The following is a 21,351-nucleotide window of genomic DNA, read 5'->3' on the forward strand; positions in this document are numbered from 1 at the left end:
AAAAAGCCAAAGTGGAAGGAGCCAAGATGCCCTTCAACAGATGAATGGATAAGGAAGATGTAGTCCATACACACAATGGAATATTACTCAGCCATCACAAAGAATGCATATCCAACTTTTGCCTCAACATGGATGAGACTGGAGGAGATTATGCTAAGTGGAATAAATCAAACAGAGAAAGTAAATTATTATATGGTTTCACTTATTTGTGGATCATAAGGGATAGCATGGAGGACTTTAGAAGGAAGGGAAAAATGAAGGGGGAGAAATTGGGGTAGGAGGTGAATCATGAGAAGCTATGGACTCAATAACAAACTGAAGGTTTTGGAGGGAAGGGCGGTGGGGGGATGGGTGAGCCTGGTGATGAGTATAGAAGAGCACAGATTGCATGGAGCACTGGGTGTTATATGCAAGCAATGAATCATGGAACAGTACATCAAAAACTAATGTACTGTATGGTGACTAACATAATAAAAATTTTTTTAAATTAAATTAAAAATCATAAGAAAATAAAGCAGGAAGGAATTAAAGCCACCTCCCTACATAATTGGCAGTAGGGTACTTTTTGAATTGAAAAGATATATAAAGAAAGTGCTAACTATTATTAGATGAAGAGGGAAAATTGATGACAAAGAGTCACAGGCCTTTTTTTTTTTTTTTTTAAGATTATTTATTTATTTATTTGACAGAGAGAGAGAGAAATCACAAGTAAGCAGAGATGGGGGGAAGCAGACTCCCGCTGAGCAGAGAGCCCGATTTGGGTCTCCATCTAGGACCCTGAGATCATGACCTGAGCTGAAGGCAGAGGCCCAACCCACTGAGCCATCAAGGTGCCCTGAGTCACAGGCTATTTAACCTCAATATTCACAGGGAAAAAAGAAACCTGCTGTGAACCAGGAAAAGCAAAGGGGAATGTACAGGGTTGTAGGGAAGCAAAGCAAGCTGTGGTAGTGATAACATTTGTCATAAGTTGTCATTCTTGTGTCAGCGGTGTCAAAGTTTTGGGGCCCAAGCCTGCTTCTGGAACTTAGGAACATCAGGAAGCTTAGGAACAGACTTTTGGATGCTTGCATCCCATTTTGCAAGTGGTTTTGGAGGATTAGGGAGGTGCCTATAGATGGGAAAAGGATCTTATATTCTACTAATTTACATACACCTTAGATATGAAATATTGGTTACTAAACATATAATTTCCTGAAGATTTTTTAAATTAAAGTGTTCTTTCTCTAATAAGACAGCAGTGTGGCCCTTCAAGAAAAGTGATAGATGGAATATTTACTGATCTTAGGAAGACTTGCCTGTTCTTACGTGCATAAGTGGGTAAACATGATTTAAAATATATGAATCCAGTTTCGTATTTGTGCTGTCAAATCCTATCTGAAGGGTAATCTTGAATAGATTCTTCAGTGGTCTTTCTTGAATCTGAGTAATTTTATTTGATATTTTTATCAGTTACCTGGCTTAGAGAATTTGATCATTATACTTATAGACAGGGCCAGTGTTGGCAAAAAAAGGGGACGAAGAATAGAATTTTAAAATTCAGGCGCCTGAGTGGCTCAGTTGGTTGTGTCTGCTTTTGGCTCAGGTCATGATCCTGGGGTCTGGGATCTAGTCCTATGTCCAGCTCCCTGCCCAAGGGAAGTCTGCTGCTCTCTCTGCCTACCCCCTCCTGCTCATGCTAGATCTCTCTCTCTCAATCTCTCGCAAAAATAAATTTAAAAATCTTTGAAATTAATCCTCATAAACCAGTAAGTGGCTTACTTTTCTTTGCTTCTAACCTTTTTAGTATATGTGCTGCCGAAGCGAGCACTGCTTCTAACCTTTGGTAGCATTTGTGAAATTAACAAATGTTAAAGATGGAGGTTGCTGGTTGGTTGTGAGGAAGGTTATCAGAGAGTTGCAGTCTTTTTCTTGTTATCTCAAGTCGAGACCCTATTTTCTTCATTAGATGGGTTTGAGGAGACTAACTCCATTTGGGTTCACAAGAAGCCAACTGATAAATGCAAACTTGGTAATTTGCATGAAGAATATACAAGGTACGTATATGAGCTTGCTTCATTTTTTTTAAGCTTTTATTTGTGAGAGAGAGGGGTTGGAGGGAGGGGCAGAGGGACAGGGAGAAGCAGACTCCCCAATGAGTGGGGAGCCCATTTGGGGCTCAATTGGCTGATTCCAGGACCCTGAGATCACGAGCTGAGCTGAAGGCAGATGCTTAACAAACTGAGCCACCCAAGTGCCCCTTAGCTTGTCCCATTTTATCTTTGGGAGGGACATATTACAGTTGGTTAGATTATTGCTTTTTCTTTTCTTTTTTAAATCAGCATTTTCTTCCCTTTATTTATTTATTTATTTATTATTATTTTTTAAGATTTTATTTATTTATTTTAACAGAGAGAAATCACAAGTAGATGGAGAGGCAGGCAGAGAGAGAGAGAGGGAAGCAGGCTCCCTGCTGAGCAGAGAGCCCGATGCGGGGCTCGATCCCAGGACCCTGAGATCATGACCTGAGCCAAAGGCAGCGGCTTAACCCACTGAGCCACCCAGGCGCCCCCCCCCCCTTTTTAAAGATTTTATTTATTTATTTATTTGTTTGACAAACAGAGATCCCAAGTAGGGAGAGAGGCAGGCAGAGAGAGAGGAAGGGAAGCAGGCTCCCTGCTAAGCAGAGAGCCCCATGTGAGACTGGATTCCAGGATCCTGGGATTGTGAGCTGAGCCGAAGGCAGAGGCTTTAACCCACTGAGCCACCCAGGTGCCCCAAATCAGCATTTTCTTCTTGAAGATACTCTCTGGTTACCTTGCCTGAGCCCCCTTAACCATACTTTTATTAACCATCTTTTAGTATAGGTTGTTTCTAGAAATGCCAGAGTCCATCTCTTTTGTGCTGTTGGTTTGCTAGTTTTACTTGGTGTATCAGTCAGGGTTCAACTAGGACACAGAAATTATACAGTAATTTGAACAAAGAAAAGAATCTCTAAAGATTATATAAACAGTAGATAATCACAATTAGCTTGTATATATATCAAACTCATCATGCTATATACCTTAAATATCTTGCAGTTTTATTTGCTAATTATACCTTGGTTTAAAAAAAGAATCTACTATAATCCTAAGGGCTGAAGTAGAATGTACAAGGAAGAGGTCCAGACCTTGTTTAAGGCATGGCTGTTTATCACACTGAATGGCAGAAAATTGCTGTGGTAGAATTTGTTGGAAATTAATCTTTTTTTTTTTTTTTTTTTTTTTTAAAGACCCCATTTATTCATTTTGTCAGAGAGAGAGTGAGCGAGAGCGAGCACAGGTAGACAGAGTGGAAGGAAGAGAAGCAGGCTCCCTGTGGAGCAAGGAGCCCGATGTGGGACTCGATCCCAGGACGCCGGGATCATGACCTGAGCCGAAGGCAGCTGCTTAACCAACTGAGCCACCCAGGCGTCCCTCTTTTTTTTTTTTTTTTAAGATCTTATTTATTTATTTGACAGAGAGAAATCACAAGTAGGCAGAGAGGCAGGCAGAGAGAAAGAGAGAGGAGGAAGCAAGGCTCCCTGCTGAGCAGAGAGCCCGATGCGGGACTCGATCCCAGGACCCTGAGATTATGACCTGAGCCGAAGGCAGCGGCTTAACCACTGAGCCACCCAGGCGCCCCTGTTGGAAATTAATCTTATAGAACCTACTAGAAATCCACCCTTGAGGGTACTGGGGAAAGCCGTTCATAGGGAGGTGTCTTGGAGGGAAGTTACTGGTTTATGGATGCTGCTGAGAGCTGTAGACTGCAGGAGGCTATCAAGAGATGCTGCCCTTGCTGTGGGGACTGGGTGCTGGCAGAGCTTGCCTACTGCAGGAGCTTGCCCAGCGGAGTGCCCTGGAACCAGAAAGGGAAACGTTCTTCCTCCTGCAGTGTGTCTCCAGTGTTCTTTGTTAATAATGCTCAACATTGTGCCAACTGGAAAAGGAAATGTATTTAAAGGCTCCAGCTCCATTTTTGCAGAGTAGGCAAGGATGGGTGAGAGACCTTAAATCCGTAACTGGCACATGTGGAGAATCCTCTCCCTCCAGTTCTGTGCTTCCCTTGCTGCAGCACTTCCTAAGCCTCTTATAGACAAGTATGGGAGATAGTGTGTAGGATCTGAATGGAGGAAGAGGGGCAGGAACAAGTCAGTGAGGACGAGAAAATGATTGGTAGTTAAATATGCAATGACACACTTATTTGCATGTAAGTTTGTAAAAGCCTATATGCTTTCCAAATAGAATAACTGTTTCCCGGATTAAAGAACCTGGGGTAAGACTGTTAAGTTATATTTAACCTAATAACTATTGTTCATGTGTATTTTATTTTTTTGAGGCATGCTGGTATTTTAAGTACTTAGTATTACCTTATCCATCTTGGCATTTTCAAACTTGCGAAGATCCCAGAGGGTATGTTGTTTATAGATACTTTCCTCTCTATGAAAGCAGTGTGTGTCTTTGAGCAAGCTAGTTTCACATTTCCCTTTTTACCTGGAACTTCTGATATGTAGTTATATGAGGTTTTAGAAATTGGTGTTTGTAATGATCTTGAAATATATATAACTTCAAAAGAGTTACTGCATTTCTGCCAGGGTCTAATGTACAGTAATTTTGGGGGGGTTTTGTTCTAGGACTAGGTATTGTGGCTGAATCTTTGGAACAAGTGTAGTTTTTATAATTATCAGAGTAATACCCTTTTGTCCTGAATTTAGATTTAACATCAACGACAGTTACTTGCTATTAAAAAAAAAAAAAAGCTTTTATTTATTTATTAGTGAGAGAGTGCGAGCTCAAGAGCATGAGCATGGGAGGAACAGAGAGAGAGAGGTGAGAAGCTGACTCCCGGCAGAGTAGGGAGCCCAATGCTGTGCTCCAGCCGCTTGATCCTAGAACCCTGAGATCGTGACCTGAGCTGAAGGCAGATGCTTAATGGACTGAGCTACTCAGCTGCACGGGATGGTTTTGCTATTTTTAAAAAGAATTTTTGAATAATGTAGAACAATGAAAATTGCTGAAATTGCTGAAATGAGTTGAGCTGAAGAACCAAAGAAAGGCTGCATGCCATATGCTGCGATTGGTGCATTTGGCTGAACAGAAGTTCACATCTGTAAGGAAAACCAAGACTGGCTTATGAAAAACTGAGAAGCGTTGGAAAAATGATACAGCAGGGAGAAGCGCAGGAGATCAGACAAAAATTAAAAAAGGAGAGAGAGGGTGACTTTCTAGTAGAGGCTGCCTGCCACAGCCATGGGGCAGACTTTGGAGGCAGGGGTGAGAATGAGCCCAGCAAGAAGTGATCTCTTAGAGGGGCGCCTGGGTGGCTCAGTGAGTTAAAGCCTTTGCCTTTGCCTCCGGTCATGATACCAGGGTCCTGGGATCAAGCCCCACATCGGGCTTTCTGCTCAGTGGGGAGCCTGCTTCCCCTTCTCTCTCTGCCCGCCTCTCTGCCTACTTGTGACCTCTATCTGTCAAATAAATAAGTAAAATCTTAAAAAAAAAAAAAAAGAAGTGATCTCAGAGAACAGAGATTTCCCAAGAAGGAGGAAGGGAGGCAGAATAACCAAAACCACCAGAGGGGCTCGGCTCTATCCTAGCAGCTGACATTTTTTTTTTTTTTTAAAGATTTTATTTATTTATTTGACAGAGATCACAACTAGGCAGAGAGGCAGGCAAAGAGAGAGAGAGGAAGGGAAGCAGGATCCCTGCTGAGCAGAGAGTGCGATGCGGGACTTGATCCCAGGACCCTGAGAACATGACCTGAGCCGAAGGCAGCGGCTTAACCCACTGAGCCACCCAGGCACCTGTCAAGCTGAATTATTACCTGAAAGCTAGACACCAGTGTTTTATTACTGCAAGAATGAAATAGAACCACAGAAAAATCGGTCACCTCGCTGCTGAATTTAGCTGTGCTGAAGTATTAACCCTTTGGGTTTTTTAACTAAAATATTGCTTATATACACAAGTATGGAAAAGAGATGTTTCCTTTAAAGGCATATAGATCAGTTTCAAATAAATCAAATTTCTTGATTATATTATATATAATATAATATAAAATTATATAGTGTATTATATAGCATAAAACTAATTTCTTGGGACTCAGATTACAGAAACACAGTAATAAGGGCACCTGGGTTGGTTGAGGGTCCAACTCTTGATTTTGGCTTAGGTCATGATCTTGGGGTTGGGAGATCGAGCCCCACCTTGGGTTCCCCAGTTGGTGGAGAGTCTGTTTGAGATTCCCTCTGCCCCTCCCTTTGCTCCTGCTCAGTTACTCTCTCTCTTGGGTTCCCCAGTTGGTGGAGAGTCTGTTTGAGATTCCCTCTGCTCCTCCCCTTGCTCCTGCTCAGTTACTCTCTCTCTTTCACTCTCTCTCAAAAATAAACATTTAAAAAAACCTACAATAATCTGAGCCAAACCATAACAAATAAACCTTTCCCAATTTAACAGTAAATGTCCAAGATATCACATAAAGCTATATCCACTTTAAAAATGTTCCTGATTATAGGATTCCAATTTTCTTTTTTTGTTCTTATTTTTTCCCATATAAAATTAGAATGGTTTGGTTGATCTTTGTCCAAGTTTCTGAGATGTGTCTTAATAAAGAAGTAAAACATGATTTGACAGCTTTAAGATAATAAGTCATCTGAATAGACATAAAGTGTCTTAGCTGGGTTCTATCAGTAACAATAAAAAGAAAAATTCATGAGTGAAATATAGAATCACATAGTTATTAATATTAAATTTATAATTGCATGCAATAATGAGAGCTACATTTGCTAGATGTATTTTAATTATACCTTTTGGGAGGGAAGAAACACATTAATTTAGAAATTAACCTAAAGACACTGGGATAATATAATTAAAAAGTTCTTCACTTGTTTTGTTTTCATGCTGAATACAATTACAGGATTAAACATATACTTATATCAGTGTGTTAACGATTTTATTGACTATTTAAATACAGGGTATGTATATTAAGATTGTACAGAGGATAAAGCCTAAATTTTATTAAAGTGTAAAGTTTTTTGTTTTTAAAGATTTTATTTATTTATTTACAGACAGATCACAAGTAGGCAGAGAAGTGGGGGTGGGGTGGGGGAAGCAGGCTCCCTGCTGAGCAGAGAGCTTGAGAGCCTGATGCCTGGATCCCAGGACCCCGAGATCATGGCCTGAGCCAAAGGCAGAGGCAGCGTAAAGATTTTAACCAGCACAATACATTCTTTTTAGATGTTGAGAAATAGAAGTGTTAAAAAGATGTTAGAATGTTTAAATTAAAAAAAATATTTTTTGAAATACTTCAAAAAATTTCAAAAGTATTACATACTTGATAAAGGATTGAGACCTGAACCATAAAATCTCATATATTAGGGTGCCTGTATGGCTCAGTTGGTTGTGTCTGCCTTCGACTCAGGTCATGATTTTAGGGTCCTAGGATCAAGCCCCCATGTCCCCTGGCTCCCAGCTCAGCAGGGAGTCTGCTTCTCCCTCTGCACTCCCCCCTGTGCTCCTCCTCCCCATGCTCTCTCTCAAATAAATAAAATCTTAAAAAAAAAAAATCTCATATATTAGAACTCCATCTTTTCAACATTACATCATCTCAACAGTTGGTATCATTTAGACTGAATGGGAATGTATATTGTGTTTCCCCAAAGTGGAGGTTGCTTAAGACTAACTACAGAGGAAAAAGTCTCATAAACACTTCCAATTTCAAAGGATTTTTAGCAGTTGCCCTAAGATTTCTTTAAAACAGTGATGCTTCAGGGCACCTGGGTGGCTCAGTGGGTTAAAACCTCTGCCTTCGGCTCAGGTCATGATCCTGGGGTCCTGGGATCGAGCCCCGCTTCGGACTCTCTGCTTAGCAGGGAGCCTGCTTCCTTCTCTCTGCCTTTCTCTCTGCCTACTTGTGATCTCTGTCAAATAAATAAATAAAATCTTTAAAAAAAATAGTGATGTTTCAAAGGCTAATGTGTGTGTGTGTGTATGCAAATGCAATAAAATAAAAATTGTTTCCTAATTTTCAAAGTTATCTCATTGGGCTTCCTAGGTGCTCATGTGCTAATTGTACCTGCAGCTGGCTACTTGTATCTTGGCTATCTAGAGATAGTGGGGAAAAAAAAAAAGAATAAAAGCTTGGTGAATTTTAAGCTTCCGGAGACCAGCAACTAGCTTAGATTCTTGTACCTATACCTTAGAATTTCATAAAAGTACAAAGCACTCAGTAGGTCGTGGTTAGTTTGATTTTAAATGACACCTGAGTAACTGTGATTTCACATTCTTATGTTAGTTGATGAAGAGACTTATGACTACTGACTTAGGTAATAGAAGCTCTTTTTAAGAAGTTGTGTGAGAGGGCGCCTGGGTGGCTCAGTGGGTTAGGCCGCTGCCTTCGGCTCAGGTCATGATCTCAGGGTCCTGGGATCAAGTCCCGCATCGGGCTCTCTGCTTAGCAGGGAGCCTGTTTCCTCCTCTCTCTCTCTCTGCCTGCCTCTCTGCCTACTTGTGATCTCTCTCTGTCAAATAAATAAATAAAATCTTTAAAAAAAAAAAAAAAAAAAAAGAAGTTGTGTGAGAGATGAATGTCACGTGCCAGAGCAAAAGTACTTGCTATCTCTCTTGGATAGGATGACTCTGGACTTTGGAACAAACGATTTAGACGTAGTCTTTTGGAACCTAATCTGATCATACATAGAAATACTTTGTGTATTTCTGAGGCTCGTGTCATTTAAAGTCTGTTGGGAAAGAGTCTTCTGAAGTTTGGACTATACTTTTCTGAGTGGTAAACAACTTTTTGAAGTTTGGACTATACTTTTCTGAGTGGTAAACAACTTTTAGGTAAAAGTTGTTTTAGGTAATAATAAGAGAGATACTGTATTGTCAACAAAGCATTTTATAGAAATTTCTCCAAATAGGGAATTTTGATGTTATTTTTCTCTTTTTTCTCTTTCTTTCTTTCTTTCTTTTTTTTTTTTTTTTTAAAGATTTTGTTTGTTTATTTGGTAGAGATAGTGAGGGAGGCAACACAAGCAGGGGGAGTGGGAGAGAGAGAAGCAGGTTTCCCACTGAGCAGGGAGCCTGATGTGGGGCTTGATACCAGGACTCTAGGATCATGACCTGAGCCAAAGGCAGAAGCTTAAGGACTGAGCCACCCAGGTTCAAGATGTTATTTTTCTAATACAAATAAATACAAATAAACTTTCTTATTGTACGCTTGCCTGAAGGAGAAAAATTAAGAGAGATGATGGTAACAGAATTAACACCAATTCGGGACACCTGGGTGGCTTAGTCCGTTAAGCGGCTGCCTTCTTTCTGTTCAGGTCATGATCCTAGGGTCCTGGGATTGAGCGCCACATCGGGCTCCCTCTCCCTCCGCCTGCCTCTCTGCCTACTTGTGCTCTCTCTCTATGTCTCTGTCAAATAAATAAATACAATTTTAAAAAGAAAAAAGAACTAATACCAATTCTCTTGACACCCAAAAGGATAAAAATTGACAAGTAAATAGATAACAATAAATTTGTGTTATTGATACTTGGAGGAAGTATAATTCACTCACTTGACTGAGGACATTGTGTTGTCATTCCATAGGACAAAATCTTAGGTCAGGTTTCCAAAAAATGTTAAGGTTAAGAAGATAAGCCATCAATAATACATTTTATGTTAATAAAATAATTTAAGAAAAGATAAGCAATCAGGAATTCTTTAATTTCTAACTAGTTTAATTCAGATTAAGTTGCCTTGAAATTAAGTACTTTGAAATGAGTTTGAGATCAAATATAGGGGTCAGATATGCTTTTGCAGACTTTTGGAGTCTAAATTAGAGATAAGATATCCTAATTACAAAACCGTGGACAACTACTCAAAGGGCAGCCCTTAGAATGTAAATGTTTCAAAACTTTTGTATAAGAAATTGGGTATAATTTCCAGAAATCTTGTGATACTAATCAACCTTGAACTGTTTCTGTTACTTAGAAATTCTACCAGCTTTTGCACATGGGACCTGTTTTATCCTTTCTCTCTATATACAACTTTAATGATAACAGTTTAAATTTTATATATATGTGTGTGTATATATATATATATATATATATATATGACATATTTAGAAAAAGGAAGAATAATAACTTCTTTAATATTTATATGTATTTTTATTAACAGCTCTCCCAGAAAGCAACACAATGAAAGCCATGTTTCAGAGCCAGAGGGTTGAAAAAGTAGTAAGAGAGTGCATACTTCTCTTAGGGTGGTAAGTCAGATTTAGACAGCTTTAAATATAGCTCCTATTTTGATAGATGTTGCCAAGGTTGTGGTTCTTGGAGAACAAATCGAGTTAAGCAATTCACTAGGGAGGAAACATTTAGTTTTGTGGGTATGCAGTAGCATTTTGGTAGCAGTCAGCCAAAAGATACATCTGCAGGATAAGTTGTTTTTTTTTTTTTCCCCCACTGCCTTCAGTTTTGCAGATTCATGGGTTCAACATGCCTGAAAAGCACTTGAATTTCAGTATTCTGTAATTGATTTTTCAGCTGTGGATTCTCTTTCTGGTCCTTTCACTAATCACAGATCGCCTTGCATGTAGAGTTCCATCTAGTGGTAAGAGTAATCATAGCAGTCAAGTAGGTAATAAAAATTACCCTTTTCTTTTCTTCTTTCTTTTTCTTTTCCAGTGTAAGCTCTGTAGCCAGCGTTGGGCTTGAACTTATGATCCTGAGATCAAGGGTTGCATGCTCTACTGACTGAGCCAGCCAGCTCCCCCCAAATTATCCTGCACCCAAATTATCCTTTTTATTTTTTTTTTAAGATTTTATTTATTTATTTGACAGAGAGAGATTACAAGTAGGCAGAGAGGCAGGCAGAGAGAGAGAGGAGGAAGCAGGCTCCCTGCTGAGCAGAGAGCCCGACTCGGGACTCGATCCCAGGACCCTGAGATCATGACCTGAGCCGAAGGCAGTGGCTTAACCCACTGAGCCACCCAGGCGCCTACCAAATTATCCTTTTTGATCAGCTTTGCCTCTTATCCTTCTTTGGGATGGTTACCTAATACATGCATTTAGAGTCCTGGGGCGCCTGGGTGGCTCAGTGGGTTAAGCCTCTGCCTTCAGCTCAGGTCATGATCCTGGGGTCCTGGGATCAAGCTCTGCATCACGTTCCCTGCTCAGCAGGGAGCCTGCTTCCCTCTCTGTCTCTCTGCCTGCCTCTCTCTACCTACTTGTGATCTCTGTCTGTCAAATACATAAATCAAATCTTTAAAAAAAAAATACTAGAGTCCTTGCTATCTCTGTATGCCTACATACCTCACTACTAATTCTCCTGGTTCTGGTCACCTATGCAAAAACTTCTTTGATGAGGAAATTAACCTTTACTTTTAACTTTGATTAACTAGGATATTTACATCAAGTAGTAGCAAGATTTAGGTCAAAGCTACTTGTTCTTTTAAAAAAAAATGTGTCTAGAAAGATGTGATTCTACATGCAAGTATGTAGAATAATATAGTTAATATTTTCCTATTGCTCAGCTTCAACATACCTTAACATTTGCCATATTTACTTCCAATGAATCTCCCTTTTTCCATAGCTCAGTGATTTATCACAAGAATATTGCTAGCACCGTGGAAATTCCCCTCATGCCCTCTTGCCTACTCTTAATCACTGTCCCCCAAAGGTAGCCGTTATCCTGAATTTTATAGTAAATCTATCTTTGCTTCTCTTTACAATTTTACCACTTAAACAAGTATTGCTAAATGATATGCTTTTGTCTGTTCTTAAAATTTGATGTAAATGTCAGCACATACTTAGTAAGTAGTGTGTGGGCGGGTGGGTGTGTGTGAGACTTCTTTTCTCATCATTTTATGTGATTCATCCATGATGGCTCATCTGACTGGAGTATGTCCATTTTCGTTGCTGTAAAATATACCATTATATATGCCACAATTTAATAAAAGCATTCTTTTTTTTTTTTTTAAAGATTTTATTTATTTATTTGACAGACAGAGATCACAAGTAGGCAGAGAGGCAGGCAGAGAGAGAGGAGGAAGCAGGCTCCCTGCCGAGCAGAGAGCCCAATGTGGGGCTCGATCCCAGGACCCAGGATCATGACCTGAGCCGAAGAGGTTTTAACCCACTGAGCCACCCAGGCGCCCCTAATAGAAGCATTCTGCTGGATGTTTTGCTGTTTATAAATTAATGTTTCAGTGAACTTTTTTATTTTTTTAAAAGATTTCATTTATTTTAGAATGAGAGAGAATGAGAGCATGTGAGTGAGCATGAGCTGGGTGAGGGGCAGAGGGAGAGGGAGAAGCAGACTTCTCCACTGAGCGTGGAGCTGGATTCAGGGCTCGATCCCAGGACTCTGAGATATGATTGAAGACAGATGAAGACAGATGCCTAACCCACTGAGCACCTAGGCACCTCAGTGAACATCCTTGTTTGTGATTTTTGGTGCACCTGTGGCTACACACATTAAGCATATTTTAGAACTGATGGAGTCATAGGACACACTTTTGTTCACCTTTAGTAGATAAGACCAAACAGTTTTCCAAAGTGGTTGTACCAGTTTTATAGCTTTGCTATCAGTATAAAAGAGTTAACTGTTAGTTTCTCTAAACTTTGGTCATTCTCTTTAATTTTAGTCATTCTGTTGGGTGGTAGTATGTCATTGTTTTAAAATTTGCATTTCCTTGATACCTAATGATATTGGGCTTTTTTTTTTTTTGCATTTGGCTACATTTTTTTAAATATTTTGTTTATTTATTTATTTATTTGAGAGGGAGTGAGAGAGCATGTGTGCATGTTTGCTAGCCTGTGGAGGGGCAGAGGGAGAGAGAGTTCTCAAGCAGACTCCATGCTGACCCTGAGATCATGATCTGAGCCTAAAACAAGAGTCAGGTGCTTAACCTACTAAGTTACCCAGGTGCCCCTTGGCTACTCTTTTTTATGAGATTTTTTTTGAAATTTCATGCCTGTTTTTCTAGTGGGTTGTGTTTTTTCTTACTGATAGTAGGAATGCTTAGTATATTAAGGTGAGCCCCTTTTTGGGCTATATTCCTACTCTGTGGCTTTCTTAAGGATGTCTTTTGATAAGCACAAGTTCTTACTTTATTTTTATTTTTTATTTTTTTTTTAAAGATTTTATTTATTTATTTGACAGAGAGAAATCACAAGCAGACAGAGAGGCAGGCAGAGAGAGAGGAAGGGAAGCAGGCTCCCTGCTGAGCAGAGAGCCCGACACGGGACTCGATCCCAGGATCCCGAGATCATGACCTGAGCCGAAGGCAGGGGCCTAACCCACTGAGCCACCCAGGCACCCCAAGTTCTTACTTTAATGAACTCAAATGTATTAATCTTTTTTGTGGTTAATATTTTTAATGTGTTATTTTAAAATTATTTAAAAAATCTCCCCAGCCTCAGTTCAAGAGTGTATTTTTCTATATTACCTTCTAGTAGGTTTATCGTTCTGTTCATCTCTAAATCTTCCATTTACCTGGAATTGATGATCTTTGTGTATAGTGTGAGGTAGATAATCAAATTTCACTTTTCCCCTCTGTATGTATCACAAGTGTTCCAGCACCACATAGTGAAAAGGTCATCCATTCCACAGAGTGGCAGCACCACCTTTACCCTGAATCCAGTAAAGAAAGGAAGTAATAAAGATAAGAGCAGAAATTAATAAAGTAAACAGCAGACATGTAATAGAGGGATTCAGCAAAATCAAAACTTGACAAAGCTAATAAAATTGATAAACCTCTAATAAGATTTATAAATTAATAAAAAGAGAAAAATTGTCAACATCATGAATAAAGAGGAGGAGATAACTTTTTAAACAAGGATTATTTATTTATTTACTTGACACAGAGAGAGAGAGAGCGCGCGAGAGCGCACAAACAGGAGTGGCAGAGAGAGGGAGAGGGAAAAGTAGGGGAGGCTCCTTCTCAGGACCCTGAACCTAAGACAGACTCAGATCATGACCTGAGCTGAAGGCAGAAGCTTAACCAACTGAGCCACTTAGGCACCCCTCTTAGGAACTTTTTAATGGTTTCTCTTAAGAACTACAAAGTTATGGGCGCCTGGGTGGCTCAGTGGTTAAGGCCTCTGCCTTCGGCTCAGGTAATGAGCCCAGGGGCCTGGGATGGAGCCTCATATCAGGCTCTCTCCTCAGCAGGGAGCCTGCCTCCTCCTCCTCTCTCTCTCTGCCTGCCTCTCTGCCTACTTGTGATCTGTCAAATAAATAAAAATCTTAAAAAAAAGAAAAGAAAAGAAAACTACAAAGTTACATAGTGAGGGGCACCTGGGTGGCTCAGTGGGTTAAGCATCTGTCTTCAGCTCAGGTCATGATCAAGCCCTGTGTCAGGTTCCCTGCTCAGCTCTCCCTCTGCCCTTCTACCTTCTTGTGATCTCATGCGCATGCACTCTCTCTCTCATGAATAAATAAAATCGAGGCGCCTGGGTGGCTCATTGGGTTAAACTTCTGCCTTCGGCTCAGGTCATGATCTCAGGTTTCTGGGATTGAGCCTTACATCAGGCTCTCTGCTCAGCGGGGAGCCTGCTTCCCTTCCTCTCTCTCTGCCTGCCTCTCTACCTACTTGTGATCTCTGTCTGTCAAATAAATAAACTCTTAAAAAAACAATATAATGAAAGTTAGGTGAATGTGGTCTTTTTCTCAAAATACCTTTTGCGCTATAGTCCCCCTTCTTGTGATCATGTGAAATGATAAAATGCCTATATTATCAGATGAAGTGAGGTGAATGATGTAGGGATCTTTGGTCATTGTCAGGCTATTGTTGACCTTCTGATGGTAGGTCAAGAGGGGGATTATCTGCTTGTGGACCACAGAAAGTGAAACTGTGGAAGAGGAGGTCACGCTCTGTACAGGTATCCTCCTGCTTTTTGAACGTTTGTGTTAGACCTCTTTGCTTTTAGGAGGGACCTACATTAGAGCTTGTTTTCACTAACTGAAAGAAACCCAGAGAGGATTTCCACTTTTACAAAGCAAGATAAAAAGTGAGAATAGCATTTAGCGTTTGTTTTCCAGCGAGCCAATATAGAGGCAGCTCATACCCTGCGAGCGGCACCCCCAAGCTCCTTCCCGGAGAACTATACTCAGCATCTCAGCAGCAAGCTGTCATGAGTTTGAACTGTGTCTGTGGGTATCTGTACTTTATCTTGATTTATTTTGTACATCCACCAGGAATGTAGGGTCAAAAAATGCTAAGAGGGGCTATTTTTGGGGTCTGGGGATGCAAAAAATTTTTTCCATATAAGTTAATGGTAATGGCTTCTTCACTTAATGCCATTTTGGCTCATGAAAGATTTCACAGGAACTCTCTACTTTGAGAAAGCAATTCCATGACAGTCTAACTTATGAATCTATATGGAAACCCAGACTATAAGCAAACCAAATTCAGCAATATATAAAGATGATAATATAACAGCATTATAGAAATGCAAGATTGGGGCACCTGGGTTGCTCAGCTCAGGTCATGATCTCAGGATCCTGGGATGGAGCCCTGCATTGGGCTCTCTGCTCAGTGGGGAGCCTGCTTTTCTCTCTGCTACTCTCCCTGCTTGTGTTCCCTCGCTTACTGTCTCTCTCTCTCTCTGTGTCAAATAAATAAATCAAATCATATCAACTGCTGCACAACAAATAGATAAAATTAAACTGACTCATGATAGTAAGTCACCCTCAGCAAACTAGGAGTAAAAAGATATTGCCTGAATCTGATAGTTTTTGCCAAAATAATGGATGGGGAAAGACACCATTCTTCAGTTTGCTTATACTTGTAACTTTTCCCCCCCTTTTTAGAAAGAGAGAGAGAGAGAAAGAGAGTGTGCGTGCTTGCATGAGAGGGAGAGAGGCAAAGGGAGAGCGAGAGAGAGAATCTTAACTAGTTTCCATGCTCACTCAGTATGCCCCGACCTTGTAACTTTTAATTATTTTTATTTTTTAAAAGATTTTATTTATTTATTTGACAGAGAGAGACACAGCAAGAGAGGGAGCACAAGCAGGGAGAGTGGGAGAGGGAGAAGCACGCTTCCCATTGAGCAGGGAGCCTGATCTAGGGCTCAATCCCAGAACCCTGGGATAATGACCAGAGCTGAAGGCAGGCGCCTAACAGCTGAGCCACCCAAGCACCCCAACCCTTGTAACTTTTAAGGTTGAGATTATTTTCATGTTTGTTAGTCACGTAGGGCTCCTCCTTTATGAATTACTTGATCATTTGTCTAATTTTCTTTGAGTGTGTTTTTCTTCTAAATTTTAGATATAAATTTTTAGATTGATAAATTCTGAATATTAATTCTTTTATATGCATGACAAGTTTTTCCCCCCAGTTTATGGCTTTCTAGTTTAAAATTTAAATCTATTTATGTATTTATTGTGAATGGGCACTATGTTCACAGGAATCAAAAATTCAAAAAAATATGGGGGCACCTGGGTGGCTCAGTGGTTAAGCCTCTGCCTTAGGCTCAGGTCATGAACTCAGGGTCCTGGGATCGAGCCCCCCATTGGGCTCTCTGCTTAGTGGGGAGCCTGCTTCCCCCTCTTTCTCTCTGCCTGCCTCTCTGACTATTGTGATCTCTGTAAAATAAATTAATAAAATCTTCAAAAAAAAATCTAGAAAATATGAAAGAACATATAGTAAAAAGTTTTTCTCCCACTCCTGTTTTTTCATCTCTCTCCAGAGGCATTTTGACTTCATTTTTAAAGAACTTTGTTCATAATGTCATTTGTTGTACACACATTTAAAATTTTAATGTAGTTAAATGTGTCAGTCTTTTCTTTGTGGATTGTACTTTTTATGCCTTGTTTAAGACACATTTCTTCTGCCTCATTTATTATTCATTCTTCTTTTCTAAACTGTTTAAAGTTTGGCTTTTCATATTTTGATCTTTTTTGTATTTTTTGTGTATGATGTGAGGTAGGGATCATTCTCCCCTCCATACTATAAGAGTACTTGTCCTTATACTCTTACATTATATGATTGTTTTGTCTAATACAACTTTTAGTGTGATGGGAGACTACTGTTGAGCTTTATCTACACGTTGGCAAATACAATGAACTGGTCCAATTTTTTATTTCTGTTTTGTTCCTGCTTGCAAATGAGTGCTTAGAGTCCTGATAAGTACTGCCTTTCAGGCCCCATAATGTGTCCTTGTGTCCTCTAACATGTCTGGAATTTGTGTAGGCTGTAATGGGGCAGGGAAAGGAGGGTTCCTTTGTCACAACAAACAAGGAGAAAATTTTTTTTCCAGTCTCTTCGCTTTACCAATGCCTCATCAGAAGCTTTCAGCACTTATGTAAGAAATTAAATTTTTTTTCTTGAACTTGAGCAAACTTAGACTTAGTTTTAAAATAAGATACTGTAGAGTAGGAAGTTGTTTTTACTTAAATGTAGTATTTTCTTTAGTCCTAGAAATCTCTTAAGTTCTTAATCATGTTCCTAGATATTCTCAACTTTATATTGTGATACTGTGTGTTCTGTGGAAAGGGATTAGCAGGCTATGTGGTATGGGGGTAATTAAAAAAATGTAACCCACTGTGTATCTGTCTTTTCCATCTCCCATCTTCCATTTTACTTCCTTTTTAATCATTTTTCTCTCTTACATCCTATCTTACCAGATAGGTGCTCCACTCAGAAAAAGTGAAAAAGGAGAAATAAAAAACTAGGTTAAAGATTTTCAAGTGGGGCAAAACAAGGATGAATGGTCATGGGAAGGAAGGGGAGAAAAAGCAGAAGGTGAAAAGAAACAGATTGCTTATTACCTGTGGGTTAGGACTTTCAAGGGAACTTTTTCTGGTATTCTTTGTGAATGGGTAGAGGGAGACTTGAACTTACTTATTCTTCTATCTGTTCTACCTGTTTAGGAGGGGATAGACTTGAAGGTGATGGTCAGGTAGGGAGGACTCTGTTGAGAAACTATGTAGCTAGGGCTTTGTGCTTCTAGCTCCTTTCTCATTTTTGTATTTGATCCAGTTTAGTGCTGGAGTGTCATTTGTGATGGAAGTTTACTTTTTTAATTTTTTAAAAATATTTTATTTGTTTATTTGACAGAGAGAGAGAGAGATCGGAAGTAGGCAGAGAGGCAGGCAGAGAGAGAGGGGGAAGCAGGCTCCCTGCGGAGCAGAGAGCCTGATGCGGGGCTTGATCCCAGGACCCTGAGACCATGACCTGAGCCAAATGCAGAGGCTTAACCCATGAGCCACCCAGGCATCCCTGTGATTCAAGTTTTAGGATCTTAACTGAATATTGCTCTGGGATATTAATAAAATTAAAGTCTGAAGGTATATGTCTCTGTGTGTTTCTGCTTTAGGAATGTACTGGATGCTGTGTGTTTTTTTTTTTTTTTTTTTTTTTTGTAAGATTTATTTATTTGACAGGGAGATAGAGAGCAGAAGTAGGCAGAGGGGCAGGCAGAGGGAGAGGGAGAAGAAGGCTCTCTGCTGAGTAGGGAACCTGATGCACAGCTCCATCCCAGGACCCTGGGATCATGACCTGAGCAGAAGGCAGCCAGTTAACTGGCTGAGCCACCCAGGCGCCCCTAATGGATGCTATTTATGCATATTTATTTGTTAGAACTAATTTGATCTGAAATCTGTTTTTCAGAATTAAAAGGGATCTGAAGTCCATAAAATGATAGTTTAGACTCAGTAAATTATAAGACTCTTTTCAGTGCTAACACGTTTCGTGATTTTTCTGGCTCTCTCAGAGTAGTGATTTCTCATTGGCAGTGATTATAAACAGTAGTTTTATATTGACTCATGTTTCTTCACTGAAATAAGCGTACACTAAAAAAAAAAGAGGTTTTGTCATTGGTTTAGGATACACTTGCTTTTGATTTTAATTGCCTTATAATCATTTGCACCCTTAATAAGGAAAATAACCTTTCCATGTATATAAAAATGTTAAGTCGGTAAGCAGTTTTAGATCTCTTTCTTAATGACTTTTTTTTTTTTAAAGATTTTATTTATTTATTTGACAGACAGAGATCAGAAGTAGGCAGAGAGGCAGGCAGAGAGAGAGAGAGAGGGAAGCAGGCTTCCTGCGGAGCAGGGAGCCCGATGCGGGGCTCGATCCCAGGACCCTGAGATCATGACCCGAGCCGAAGGCAGCAGCCCAAACCACTGAGCCACCCAGGTGCCCCTCTTAATGACATTTTGACTTAAGAATACATGTTTATAATTTTAAATCTTTATGTGAATTCTTTTATTATCATTTCAGAGAAAAGAAAATTTAGTAGCTATCAATTGAAAATTTGGACCGTGTGTAGTAATTTTTCTTTCCTTTTTTTTTTTTTTTTCTTCAAAGATTTTATTTATCATTTGACAGACAGAGATCACAAGTAGGCAGAGAGGCAGGCAGAGAGAGATGATGGGAAGCAGGCTCCCTGCTGAGCAGAGAGCCCGACACGGGGCTCGATCCCAGGACCCCGAGATCATGACCTGAGCCGAAGGCTGAGGCTTTAACCCACTGAGCCATCCAGGTGCCCTTATGTAGTAATTTTTCAAGGAAGAAGTGATGAACTTTGAAGTTTTCCCATGCCTTGTTTTCATTATATCATTATTAGAAATTATCTGTGTAGTGTTAACAAAGTAGATTATAGATTACTAATATTTAATATTTAGAGTGTCATTTTTCCTGGAACAGTTTTTCGGTACCTAGGATGTTGTGGAAGACTTTTAAGTTGTAATTGTTTTTTTTTGTTGTTTTTATCGTGGAATATTTATATGTGTCAGGTGAATTTCAACTTTGCCTGACAGATGTGATGACTTGTTCTTTCTGGTTTGTGTTCTGTCTACTCATTGGTTATATAATAGATGACTTTATATAATAAGGATTAGAATAAGCTATTAGAGATGATTGATAATGGGTACAAACAATTAGTGTTGTGTACTTTAACATAACATGTTAAAAGTACAAAGCAGTATAGTAGTTAGGCATTGGAAAACAGTGAATGGGGAAGAAAATATTTCTTGAGAGTCAAAGGAGCTTTGCCAGGAATATAGTCCAGGTAGTGTAGGAGTGGAAAATCAGCTAGGATCAGAGGCCAATAGAACTTAGCTGCTTAGCATTATTCAGTGACAGAGAAGTGAAATTAGGAGCAAGATACAGAGTTTTTCCAAGTGCCTAGAGAGAAGAACCTGCCTGAATAAAGGTTGGACTTAGATGAGGGGCAGAGGCATCCAGAGTTGAAGGATTTTAAAATAAAATCTATTTCTGGACCCGGGTAAGGTGGAATTAATATCTGTTTTATGTACTTGTAAATGCCTTCCATTCTGGTGAAGGCTTTTTGATTATGAGGAAAGGAATCCAAGGGCAGCTGTTTCAATTAAAGCGGGGTGATTAGGGGCTGCCTGGGTGGCTCAGTGGGTTAAGCCTCTGCCTTCAGCTCAGGTCATGATCTCAGGGTCCTGGGATCGAGTCCCACATCGGGCTCTCTGCTAGGCAGGGAGCCTGCTTCCTCCTCCTTCTCTCTTTCTCTCCCTCTCTGCCTACTTGTGATCTCTCTCTGTCAAATAAATTAAATCTTTAAAAAAAAAAAAAAGGCGGGCTGATTAGGAAACGCTGGTGTAGGCTCCCTGCTTGGTGGGGGTGGGGATGGGGAGATGTCTGCTTCTCTTTCTCCCTCTCCTTCCCTCTCAAATAAATAAATAAAATTTTTTTAAAAAAAGAAAGAAAAAGGAAGGAAGGAAGAAAGAAAGGAAGGAAGGAAGAAAGAAAGAAAGGAAGAAAACAAAACAAAACAGACACCTGTGTATGGACCCAGGAACCAAAGAACTGTATGGGTCAAGTAAATGTCTCCAAAATGTCTACTACACTATTTATTTATTTATTTATTTATTTATTTTTTTTTAAAGATTTTATTTATTTATTTGACAGAGAGAAATTACAAGTACATTGAGAGGCAGGCAGAGAGAGAGAGAAGGAAGCAGGCTCCCTGCTGAGCAGAGAGCCCGATGCGGGACTCGATCCCAGGACCCTGAGATCATGACCTGAGCCGAAGGCAGCGGCTTAACCCACTGAGCCACCCAGGCGCCCCACTCTACTACACTATTTAGATGTAGTTTTAGCTCTTGAATAGTTTCATGCTTGCTGTCATGTGGTTTCCGTGGCATTTGAGACTGGCCTAAATGTAGTACTGTCAACAGTTGGGACACTGCATGGGAAATACTGTACGGTACTGGCTATAGTCCCAAGGTCTTAACTATTACCCATGCTGTGTTAGGAAGAACAGCGGCAGGTCTGGCATCTTACTAGTATTTAACAGTAAAAATTCAGGGTTTTGCTGTTTTTTTTTTTTTTTTAAGATTTTTATTTATTTATTTGACAGACAGATCACAAGTAGCCAGAGAGGCAGGCAGA

At 39.9% G+C, this 21,351-nt stretch overlaps 1 protein-coding gene across 2 annotated transcripts in view; it reads left to right on the forward strand.

Annotated features, from left to right (window-relative positions):
- ARHGAP19 (Rho GTPase activating protein 19) overlaps positions 1 to 21,351 on the forward strand; it is a 65,047-nt gene that overhangs the window by 3,996 nt on the left and 39,700 nt on the right. The gene's annotated exons all lie outside the window — the stretch shown is intronic.

The sequence above is a fragment of the Mustela lutreola genome, chromosome 4 (genome assembly GCF_030435805.1).
Source record: "Mustela lutreola isolate mMusLut2 chromosome 4, mMusLut2.pri, whole genome shotgun sequence".
NCBI classification, from domain to species: domain Eukaryota; kingdom Metazoa; phylum Chordata; class Mammalia; order Carnivora; family Mustelidae; genus Mustela; species Mustela lutreola.